The following is a 13,093-nucleotide window of genomic DNA, read 5'->3' as shown; positions in this document are numbered from 1 at the left end:
TCACCATCACCTATGGTGTGTGCACCACATGAGCTAGGACGAAGAAAGGGAGGAAGTTCACCCAGCAAGGTGCAGGCGCACACGAGGGTTGTGCGGGCGCACAGGTGGCGCGTGCGCCCGCACATCAGGCGCGTGCGCCCGCACCCAGCTGGGTATGATTTCCGTGCGTGCCTTTCTCTCTCCTACGTGCGACCGCACCGGCGTGGGTCTATTTTTGGACGTCATTACCGACTTCTCCTTTGTATATATAGTTATTTCCTTGTATTTTTGGTGAAGTTTTAGATAGATTTCATTTGCTTAGTTTTTTATTAGAATTTTAGAGAGAGAAACTCAAGATTGAAGAGAGAGAAACTCATGGTTTTTGGTTGATTGTTCAAGAATTCTCCATTGTAATTGATATTTTGATCAAGTTTGTAAGGATCTTTCATCTTTGATTTCAATATAAGTTTGTTTTTAATTGATTTCATTTGATTTTCATATGATTGTTGATTGTTGATTGTTGATGTTTGATTGAAGTTTGATTGAAGTTTGATTGATTTTTGATTTGATCTTTTGATTTCTAATATGTTTATGATGAAATTGATGATTAGTGTAGTTTTGATCTTAATTTCCATGGCTAGTGAATAGTTTGCTTGCTAGGGTAATGGTGAAGCATGTATGACTGATGGATTAGAGTAATTTGGGGAAAATTAATGGAGTTGATGATGTGATTAAACTTGGTTGATGATTCATGTGCATGTGTGTAATTGATTGAAGCTTGGCCATCTTTAATTGTTGCACTAGATTGCATTGTAAGCTCGCTTTGATACGGACCATTGATTAGTGACTGGCAATTTCTAGATTGAGGTATCTTGTGATGTTTCCTAGTTAGTGTTTTGCGTAGTTGGCGCTAGTTAGACCTCTAGGAGAATAACTTGGTATGCTCTTTTGGATGCATGTTTGATCATCCCTCACATCACTTGACTTAGTTGGTTTGACTTCCCCAATTACCTTTCTCTATAGCAACTACATGTGGATCCATTCCCCTAGTGTCTTTTATATTGATTTTATACAAGTTCATTGCATTGATTAGCTTAGTCTTAGTTCGTACCATAAACCCCGCACTTGACTTCGAAGTAGCTTAACATTAGACAATAGGCATTAAATTTCCATTCCTTTAGGTTCGACCTCGACTTACTACTATACTTCTATAGGGGTTTGTTGAGTTATAAATATTGTTTGATTAGGTGGGGAGGTAACCCAACGACCTACCGTTTCTTCTCCCATCACTCAAGACTTTTCGCCACAGGGCCCCGTAACCTCAAAATTCCTCAAAAAGCGTGGATTATAGCCTTCAATTTTGGAATTTTTTGACCTTTTTTCGCCCGGAAATAAAAATTGACGAGATGTTTACCATGGTTCCTAATACCATCCGGGAGTCCAATTGAGTGGGTGGAACCACCCAATATGCCTTTAAACAGTCAATTTACTCGTTCCAAACTTGCACATATATTGGACCTCAAGCCTACCACGGACATTTATGGCAACATATAAGGGTCAAATATGGTTCCAAACGTCATTATATGACCCTAAGATGTATCCCCTAGGGTCTCAAGACTTTTCGCCACCGGGCTCCGTAACCTCAAAATTCCTCAAGAAGCGTGGATTATAGACTTCAATTTTGGAATTTTTTGACCCTTTTTTGCCCGGAAATAAAAATTGCCGAGATGTTTACCATGGTTCCTAATAACCCCCGGGACTCCAATTGAGTGGGTGGAACCATCCAATATGCCTTTAAACAGTCAATTTACCCGTTCCAAACTTGCATCGATATCGTGAACTCAAACCTACCACGGACATTTTTGGCCAAATATAAGGGTCATATATGGTTCCAAACTTCATTATATGACCCTAAGATGTATCCCCTAGGGTCACAAGACTTTTCGCCACCGGGCCCCGTAACCTCAAAATTCCTCAAAAAGCGTGGATTATAGCCTTCAATATTGGAATTTTTAAACGTTTTTTCGCCCGAAAATAAAAATTGCCGAGATGTTTACCATGGTTCCTAATACCCTCCGGAAGTCCAATTGAGTGGGTGGAACCATCCAATATGCCTTTAAAAAGTCAATTTACCCGTTCCAAACTTGCACCAATATCGTGACCTCAAGCCTACCACGGACATTTATGGAAACATATAAGGGTCATATATGGTTCCAAACGTCATTATATGACCCTAAGATGTATCCCCTAGGGTCTCAAGACTTTTCCCAACCGGGCCCCGTAACCTCAAAATTTCTCAAAAAGCGTGGATTATATCCTTCAATTTTGGAATTATTTGACCTTTTTTCGCCCGGAAATAAAAATTGCCTAGATTTTTACCATGGTTCCTAATACCCTCCGGGAGTCCAATTGAGAGGGTGGAACCATCCAATATGCCTTTAAACAGTCAATTTACTCGTTCCAAACTTGCACCGATATCGTGACCTCAAGCCTACCACAGACATTTATGACAACATATAAGGGTCATATATGATTCCAAACGTCATTATATAATCCTAAGATGTATCCCCTAGGGTCTCAAAACTTTTCGCCACCTGGCCCGTAACCTCAAAATTCCTCAAAAAGCGTGGATTATACCCTTCAATTTTGGAAATTTTTGACCTTTTTTTGCCCGGAAATAAAAATTGCCGAGATGTTTACCATGGTTCCTAATACCCTCCGGGAGTCCAATTGAGTGGGTGGAACCTTTCAATATGCCTTTAAACAGTCAATTTACCCGTTCCAAACTTGCATCGATATCGTGACCTCAAGCCTACCACGGACATTTTTGGCCAAATATAAGTTTCATATAAGGTTCCAAACTTCATTATATGACCCTAAGATGTATCCCCTAGGGTCACAAGACTTTTCGCCACCGGGCCCCGTAACCTCGACATTCCTCAAAAAGCGTGGATAATAGCTTTCAATTTTGGAATTTTTTGACCTTTTTTCGCCCGGAAATAAAAATTGCCGAGATGTTTACCATGGTCCTATTACCCTCCGGGAGTCAAATTGAGTGGGAGGAACTATCCAATATGCCTTTAAACAGCCAATTTACCCGTTCCAAACTTGCGCCGATATCGTGACCTCAAGCCTACCACGGACATTTATGGCAACATATAAGGGTCATATATGGTTCCAAACGTCATTATATGAACCTAAAATGTATCCCTAGGGTCTCAAGACTTTTCGCCACCGAGCCCCGTAACCTCAAAATTCCTCAAAAAGCGTGGATATAGCCTTCAATTTTGGAATTTTTTCTCCTTTTTTCGCCCGGAAATAAAAACCGCCGAGATGTTTACCATGGTCCTAATACCCTCCGAGAGTCCAATTAAGTGGGTGGAACCATCATATGTGCCTTTAAACAGTCAATTTACCCGTTCCAAAATTGCACCGATATCGTGACCTCAAGCCTACCACGGACATTTATGGCAACATATAAGGGTCATATATGGTTTCAAACGTCATTATATGACCCTAAGATGTATCCCCTAGGGTCTCAAGAATTTTCGCCACCGGGCCCCGTAACCTTAAAATTCCTCAAAAAGCGTGGATTATAGCCTTCAATTTTGGAATTTTTTGACCTTTTTTCGCCAGGAAATAAAAATCGCCGAGATATTTACCATGGTTCCTAATACCCTCCGGGAGTCCAATTGAGTGGGTGGAACCATCCAATATGCTTTTAAACAGTCAATTTACCCCTTTCAAACTTGCACCGATATCGTGACCTCAAGCCTACCGGACATTTATGGCAACATATAAAGGTCTTATATGGTTCTAAACGTCATTATATGACCCTAAGATGTATCCCCTAGGGTCTTAAGATTTTTCGCAACCGGGCCCCGTCGCCTTAAAATTCCTTAAAAAGCGTGGATTATAGCCTTCAATTTTGGAATTTTTTGACCTTTTTTCGCCCGGAAATAAAAATTTCTGAGATGTTTACCATGGTTCCTAATACCCTCTGGAGTCCAATTGAGTAGGTGGAACCATCCAATATGCCTTTAAAAAGTCAATTTACCCGTTCCAAACTTGCACCGTTATCATGACCTCAAGCCTACCATGGACATTTATGGCAACATATAAGGGTCATATATGGTTCCAAACGTCATTATATGACCCTAAGAATTATCCCCTATGGTCTCAAGACTTTTCGCCACCGAGCCCCAAAACCTCAAAATTCCTCAAAAAACATGGATTATAGCCTTCAATTTTGGAATTTTTTGATCTTTTTTCGCCCGGAAATAAAAATTGCCGAGATGTTTACCATGGTTCCTAATACCCTCCGGGAGTCCAATTGAGTGGGTGGAACTATCCAATATGACTTGAAACAGCCAATTTACCCGTTCCAAACTTGCGCCGATATCGTGACCTCAAACCTACCACGATCATTTATGGAAACATATAAGGGTCATATATGGTTCCAAACGTCATTACATGACCCTAAGATGTATCCCCTAGGGTCTCAAGACTTTTCGCCAACGGGTCCCAAATCCTCAAAATTCCTCTAAAAGAGTGGATTATAGCCTTCAATTTTGGAATTTTTAGACCTTTTTCGCCCGGAAATAAAAAATTTCGAGATGTTTACCATGGTTCCTAATACCCTCCAGGAGTCCAATTGAGTGGGTGGAACTATCCAATATGCCTTTAAACAGTCAATTTACCCGTTCCAAACTTGCACCGATATCGTGATGTCAAGCTTACCACGGACATTTATGGTAACATATAATTGTCATACATGGTTCCAAAAATCATTATATGACCCCAAGATGTATGGGTCTCAAGACTTTTCGCCACAAGGCCCCGTAACCTCAAAATTCCTCAAAAAGCGTGTATTTATAGCCTTTAATTTTGGAATTTTTTGACCTTTTTTCGCCTGGAAATAAAAATTGCCGAGATGTTTAACATGGTTCCTAATACCCTCCGGGAGTCCAATTGAGTGGGTGGAACCATCCATTATGCCTTTAAACAGTTAATTTACCCGTTCCAAACTTGCACCAATATCGTGACCTAAAGCCTACCACGGGCATTTATGGCAACATATAAGGGTCATATATGGTTCCAAACGTCATTATATGACCCTAAGATGTATCCCCTAGGGTCGCAAGAGTTTTCGCCACCGGGCCCCGTAACCTCAAAATTCCTCAAAAAGCATGGATTATAAAAGCCTTCAATTTTGGAATTTTTTGACCTTTCTTCGCCTGGAAATAAAAATTTCCGAGATGTTTAACATGGTTCCTAATACCCTCCGGGAGTCCAATTGAGTGGGTGGAACCATCCATTATGCCTTTAAACAGTCAATTTACCCGTTCCAAAATTGCACCGATATCGTGACCTAAAGCCTACCACGGGCATTTATGGCAACATATAAGGGTCATATATGGTTCCAAACGTCATTATATGACCCTAAGATGTATCCCCTTGGGTCTCAAGAGTTTTCGCCACCGGGCCCCGTAACCTCAAAATTCCTCAAAAAGCGTGGATTACAGCCTTCAATTTTGGAATTTTTTGACCTTTTTTCGCCCGGAAATAAAAATTGCCGAGATATTTACCATGGTTCCTAATACCCTCCGGGATTCCAATTGAGTGGGTGGAACTATCCAATATGCCTTTAAACAGTCAATTTACCCGTTCCAAACTTGCATCGATATCGTGACCACAAGCCTACCACGGACATTTATGGCAACATATAATTGTCATATATGGTTCCAAACGTCATTATATGACCCCAAGATATACCCCCTAGGGTCTCAAGACTTTTCGCCACCGGGCTCCGTAACCTCAAAAAGCGTGGATTATAACCTTTAATTTTGGAATTTTTTATCCATTTTTCGCCTAGAAATAAAAATTGCCGAGATGTTTACCATGGTTCCTAATACGCTCCGGAAGTCCACTTGAGTGGGTGGAACCATCCAATATGCCTTTAAACAGTCAATTTACTCGTTCCAAACTTTTACCGATATCGTGACCTCAAGCCTACCACGGACATTTATGGCAACATATAAGGGTCATATATGGTTCCAAACGTCATTATATGAACCTTAGATGTATCCCCTAGGGTATCAAGACTTTTCGCCACCGGGCCCCGTAACCTCAAAAAGCGTGGATTATATAGTCTTCAATTTTGGAATTTTTTGACCTTTTTTCGCCCTGAAATAAAAATTGCCGAGATGTTTACCATGGTTCCTAATACCCTCTGGGAGTACAATTGAGTGGGTGGAACTATCCAATATGCCTTTAAACAGTCAATTTACCCGTTCCAAACTTGCACCGATATAGTGACCTTAAGCCTACCACGGGCATTTATGGCAATATATAAGGGTCATATATTGTTCCAAACTTCATTATATGACCCTAAGATGTATCCCCTAGGGTCTCAAAAGTTTTCGCCACCGAGCCCCGTAACCTCAAAATTCCTCAAAAAACATGGATTACAGCCTTCAATTTCGGAACTTTTTGAACTTTTTTAGCCCGGAAATAAAAATTGCCTAGATATTTACCATGGTTCCTAATACCCTCCGAGAGTCCAATTGAGTGGGTGGAACCATCCAATATGCCTTTAAATAGTCAATTTACTCGTTCTAAACTTGCACCGACATCGTGACCTCAAGCCTACCAAGGACATTTATGGCAACATATAAGGGTCATATATGGTTCCAAACGTCATTATATGACCCTAAGATGTATCCCATAGGGTATCAAGACTTTTCGCCACGGACCCCGTAACGTCAAAATTCCTCAAAAAGCGTGGATATAGCCTTCAATTTTGGAATTTTTTGACCTTTTTTCGCCCGGAAATAAAAATTGCCGAGATGTTTACCATGGTTTGTAATACCCTCCGGGAGTCCAATTAAGTGGGTGGAACCATCATATATGCCTTTAAACAGTCAATTTACCCGTTCCAAACTTGCACCGATATCGTGACCTCAAGCCTACCACGGACATTTATGGCAACATATAAGGGTCATATATGGTTCCAAACGTCATTATATGACCCTAAGACGTATCCCCTAGGCTCTCAAGAATTTTTGCCACCGGGTCCAGTAACCTCAAAATTCCTCAAAAAGCGTAGATAGCCTTCAATTTTGGATTTTTTTTACCTTTTTTGTTTAAATTAATTTGTGGTTAAGATGTTCAGCGTGTTTTTTTTATTCGACTCGCTTTATCCTAAGCCAAGAGTGATATGAGTTTCTTAATTTTTCTTTGTGTTTGTAGGTATTAATTTTTGTTTTTGTTCAATCATGCCATGGAATCTATCTTGCTGTCTAATAAATTAATAACATCCGTTTGTATTATATGTGAGCTTCAGTTTGTTTGAATAATTTTAGGAATAATATGTTTAATTGTTATTAGAAGGAAAGGACTTACTTTTTGATATAATTAATTATTCGAAAACGTGTATGCCTTATAGTTTTGTTCTGTTCTTAACTTCATTTTGGCTTCTTAAATTAAATAAAGTTGAAATTATCTATGTTTCTTTGTGTATAGGAGGAAAACATTGATGATTTTTCTTCGGGTAACCATTTGAGGAAAATCCTATACGAAAGAAGATATGGTGTCCAAGAGAGATGATGTGATTTTGAATTTCTATTTTTTAAAATATTTATTTATTTAGGTATAAAGATGAAATTGAAAGTATTGTGTACCATTATTTTTACATAATTTATACTCAATAACATTTGCACATGTATATTGTTATATATAAAGTCTATATTTCATTTGTATAAAATATAATTTTTCTCATAATTTAATAAAATAATTGTGCTAGATGTCCGGCATGTGTCCAGCATGCTGGATTTTTTTTTTTTTTTAATTTGGGGGAGATATTATTTGTAACGGGCAGATAACACGTTCGTTACAAATAACAAGGTATTTGTAACGGGCAGGTGAAATTCCCGTTACAAATAATGGGTTATTTGTAACGGGCAGGTGAAATGCCCGTTACGAATAACAGGTTATTTGTAACGGACACCGCCCGTTACGAATAATATAGCCTATCCGTAACGGCAGTATACGTAACGCCCTCCGCCCATTACGGATAAGCTGTTTTTGCCCGTTACGGATAGCTTTTTTTCCACTAGTGCTACCACGGACATTTATGGCACATATAATTGTCATATATGGTTCCAAACGTCATTATATGACCCTAAGATGTATCCCCTAGGGTATCAAGACTTTTCGCCACCGGGCCCCGTAACCTCAAAATTCCTCAAAAAGCGTGGATTATATAGCCTTCAATTTTGGAATTTTTTTGACCTTTTTTCGCCTGGAAATAAAAATTGCTGAGATGTTTACCATGGTTCCTAATACCCCCCGGGAGTCCAATTGAGTGGGTGGAACCATCCATCATGCCTTTAAACAGTCAATTTACCCGTTCCAAACTTGCACCGATATCGCGACCTTAAGCCTACCGCGGGCATTTATGGCAACATATAAGGGTCATATATGGTTCCAAACGTCATTATATGACCCTAAGATGTATCCCCTAGGGTCTCAAGAGTTTTCGTCATCGGGCCCCGTAACCTCAAAAAGCATGTAGCCTTCAATTTAGAAATTTTTTTACCTTTTTTCGCTCGGAAATAAAAATTGCCGAGATATTTACCATGGTTCATAATATCCTCCGGGAGTCCAATTGAGTGGGTGGAACCATCCAATATGCCTTTAAACAATCAATTTTCCCGTTCCAAACTTGCACCGATATCGTGACCTCAAGCCTACACTAGTGGAAAAAATTTCATTTGTAACACCTCATTTGTAACAGGCATAGAAAAATCCGTTACGAAAAGATTATTCGTAACAGGAAATATATCTGATCGTTACAAATAGTAATTATTCGTAACGGACAAAATAATGTCCGTTACAAATAATTACTATTTGTAACGGACAAAATAATGTCCGTTACGAATATACATTTAATCTTAACAGGCAAATAAAGCCCGTTATGAATAATCATTTAATAGTATCCGGCAAAATATTGCCCGATACAAATAGACTTGTCTGAAATGAGTAAGCCCATTACATTGGACTATTAGGGTTTCAATAATAGCCGTCGATGTTTTATTTTCTCTCTCATTTCAGTTCTCTGTATCTCTCACGCTCTCTCTCTCCTCACTCAATCTCCTCCCTCCGTTTTGCTAAGGAATTCAAAGCGATTTTGTTCAGTTCGCGATTATGTTAGAGATCCAACAACGAGAAGAATTTCTTTTCTTCTTCTCTGAGGTATGATATTTTTGATTATCTTTTTGAATTATAGTGTTTTTAGCTTACATTATTTGGGATTTTGTGAAGTTTTTTTCAATTTTTAATAAATGTTGTTGGATCTTGAAGATCTGAGTTGATTTGTTGAGTTATGAGGACTGGAGTAGTGTTGATTGTGATGACGAAGATGGTAAAAATGAGGGTTCTATTAATGGAGTTCGATAATTTCAAGCCAAATTAGAGAGATCCACTTCTTCAATTCGCTGCCTTCTCACTACCCGGGTGAAATTAATGTTAAATTTTATTTTTAATTGTCTTCCTTGTAAATTAATATGCTTTTTCTGAGAAATTCGTTTACTCTTTTCTTCAATTGTTCCTGCTGCTAGTAATGGTGATATGAAAATCTTTTCTGAATTTTCTGATTTTCCTCAAATGGTTCTCCCAAACAGGCATATTTATTTGGCTTGAAATACAAATATCTGAATTTGTGTCGGTATGTTTTTGGTAGCTTGTTCCCACTGCTAGTAGTGGTGATTCTATGGTGTTTTATTTGAAGATGAAGGGAGATTATCATAGGTATGTGGCAGAGTCTAAGACTGGTGCTGAGAGGAAATAAGCCGATGAGAGTACTCGATCTCACCGCCTAAAAGCTAGGCTGCTCAGGTATAATTTATATTTTTTTCCAAATTTTTCTTCAACTAATTTGGTAGATCTGCGTTAATTAGGGTTCGGATTTGGTTGTTGTTTGTGTTTGTTGGTTGATTTGCTATGATGTTTGCATTTTTGTGGAATTATTGAGTTTTTGAGGAATTATTTTGAGAACTTGATCTGGTTTTAAGCCACTTTTCCAATATTGTAAATTGTATTTGGATTATGTTTCAAATTTTGGTAGATTTCAAAAATTGAGGTATGCTGTAATTTTCTCATTTAGAAGGTAACCACTTCTAGATATTTTTGCTTTTAGGTGTTCTTTTTCCTATTTTACAAGACTTACATGAAGAGAATGTCAAAACTCGAATACAACTAACAAATAAAATGCCTCAACTCTCAAGTTGTGCATAAACTTTAAACTTTAACTGAATTTTGAGCAAACTTGGAATGGTTCTAATTTTAAAATAAAATAATAATAAGTTTCTACACTTGTTTAAAGTTGTAAATTTGTGCTCTTTATTAATGATATCTATTATTTCAGGGGATTCTACTCGTCTAATTACTGCCAGTGCGGATCAGACAGTAAAGCTGTGGAACATTAAAACAAGAGAGGAATTATGTACCTTCCCATTTGATTCTCCTGCAAGATATGTAGATCTTTCAACTGGTGATGAACTTGCTGTTATCACCACTGATCCATTTATGGAGAAGACTTCTACTATTCGTGTGTATCGCATTGCGGAAGACATTAATGACCGTAAGTGTGGCATATGTTTTTCAATTTTCTGGACTTCCTGGACTGTTTGCATCATTTCCAGCTTAAGAAATTTTTTATTAGGTTTGTTTTTTTATATGCAACTGAATCTTTGACTTGCAAGATCAGCTTTTGCTTTTGTATACTATTTGTCTCAAGAATCTGAACTGCTATTTTATTTGTAGTCTTTAGAGTTTGAGCCCTTTTAGGACTTAGTACGTAGAGATGGAGGAGCTTCCACTCTACAAATAGTGCTGTGGAATAGTTAATATTTGTACCTAGCGCCTTTAACAGGTAGATAGGGATAACTTCTAAACAACTTTGATATCTTTGGATAAATTAGCTCAAATTTAAGTTTTGTTGGTTGAATATGTAAGTTTGATTTAGGGACATTATTTTTTTGTTTAAATTAATTTGTGGTTAAGATGTTCAGCGTGTTTTTTTATCCGACTCGCTTTATCCTAAGCCAAGAGTGATATGAGTTTCTTAATTTTACTTTGTGTTTGTAGGTATTAATTTTTGTTTTTGTTCAATCATGCCATGGAATCTATCTTGCTGTCTAATAAATTAATAACATCCGTTTGTATTATATGTGAGCTTCAGTTTGTTTGAATAATTTTAGGAATAATATGTTTAATTGTTATTAGAAGGAAAGGACTTACTTTTTGATATAATTAATTATTCGAAAAGGTGTATGCCTTATAGTTTTGTTCTGTTCTTAACTTCATTTTGGCTTCTTAAATTAAATAAAGTTGAAATTATCTATATTTCTTTGTGTACAGGAGGAAAACATTGATGATTTTTCTTCGGGTAACCATTTGAGGAAAATCCTATACGAAAGAAGATATGGTGTCCAAGAGAGACGATGTGATTTTGAATTTCTATTTTTTTAAATATTTATTTATTTAGGTATAAAGATGAAATTGAAAGTATTGTAACATATAAGGGTCATATGTGGTTCCAAACGTCATTATATGACCCTAAGATGTATCCCCTAGGGTTTCAAGACTTTTCGTCACCGGGCCCCGTAACCTCAAAATTCCTCAAAAAGCGTGGATTATAGCCTTCAATTTTGGAAAATTTTGACCTTTATTTCGCCCGGAAATAAAAATTGCCGAGATGTTTACCATGGTTCCTAATACCCTCCGGGAGTCCAATTGAGTGGTTGGAACCATCTAATATGCCTTTAAACAGTCAATTTACCCGTTCCAAACTTGCACCGATATCGCGACTTGAAGCCTACCACGGACATTTATGGCAACATATAAGGGTCATATATGGTTCCAAACGTCATTATATGTCCCTAAGATGTATCCCCTATGGTCTCAAGATTTTTAGCCACCGGGCCCCGACACAATCAGAGTATTTGACTACTGTTGAAGCAGCTAAGGAAGCTGTTTGGATAAAGAAGTTCCTGACTAAGCTGGATATCGTACCAAGTGCTCAAAAGGGAATTGAGGTATACTGTGACAAAAATAGAGCCATTGCTCAATCGAAGGAAGCTAGGTCACACTTCAAATCCAAACATGTTGAGAGGAAGTTTCACCTCATTCGAGAGATCGTTGACAGAAGGGTTGTCAAGATGAGCAAAATTCACACGGATGAGAACATCGCTGATCCATTTACTAAACCCCTTCCAATGCCTAAGCATGAGAAGCATACTAGTGCAACTGGATTGAAGCGAATGGTGTAATTAGAAGTTGTTATTTGTTTTGAGAAAATAAATTACATATGTAAATACATTCATTTGCTGAATTATGTTTAATCAGAAAGTATCATTTCTCTTATTTAATTGTGGTTTCAATATTAAATAAAATGTCCAAAATAATTATGAATTGTTGGGCTTACTAGGTTGATGACCTTTTGAATGAAACCCCACAGGTGAACAAAATTCATACATTATTAAAGTTCCTAGTTCGAAATCATTAAAGTGGACATAAATGATTTTAATTTGGACTAGCATGTTAAGATCGTTTGGATAGCGCAGTTTCATGGGCTATAGAAGCGTAGTGATGCTCGGTCAATCACATGGATATGCATGAATGATGCATGATTGAACTATAGACCTACTTTGAAGTTCAAGTATAGAACTTCCGGATTTATTAGTGGATTCCTTTGACATGAGTGAAACATTGATCTCATTCAATGGATGATATAACTGTGGTACATTCAAACGTCTGCCCGTAACTGGAGATTATAAAGGGTGTTTCCTGGTTATTTCAGAAGTTTAGTGGGAGCTTTGGTTGCCACAAGATTGGATAGAGTCTTCCTATTTAATTAGGAATGTGTCTTGTTTTGGCCTCTTGAAGAGGGAGAATTCAGAAAATGCATGGCCGTTCTCAAATGTGTTACATACTAACCATTTGTTTTGTAATTCTAACTCAAATTTCAAGAATGATTTGTAGATTAATAATGATTACATAAGATGCAATCATATTATCAAATCAACACAAAATGACTTAAGGAATTTGAATA

General features: G+C 37.7%; 1 long non-coding RNA gene across 1 annotated transcript; it reads left to right on the top strand.

Moving 5' to 3' along the window:
- Window positions 1-9,054: 9,054 nt before the first annotated feature.
- Window positions 9,055-12,405, top strand: LOC145602229 (uncharacterized). Its single transcript, XR_014104510.1, has 4 exons — window positions 9,055-9,234; window positions 9,343-9,876; window positions 10,406-10,621; window positions 11,401-12,405. It is a non-coding gene; the product is annotated as an uncharacterized LOC145602229 (long non-coding RNA).
- The last annotated feature ends 688 nt before the right edge of the window (window positions 12,406-13,093 follow it).

The sequence above is a fragment of the Chenopodium album genome, chromosome 21, assembly GCF_948465745.1.
Source record: "Chenopodium album chromosome 21, dcCheAlbu1.1, whole genome shotgun sequence".
NCBI lineage: Eukaryota > Viridiplantae > Streptophyta > Magnoliopsida > Caryophyllales > Amaranthaceae > Chenopodium > Chenopodium album.
The sequence above is the reverse complement of the archived record's forward strand: the minus strand, read 5'-3'. Positions and strand labels throughout refer to the sequence as shown.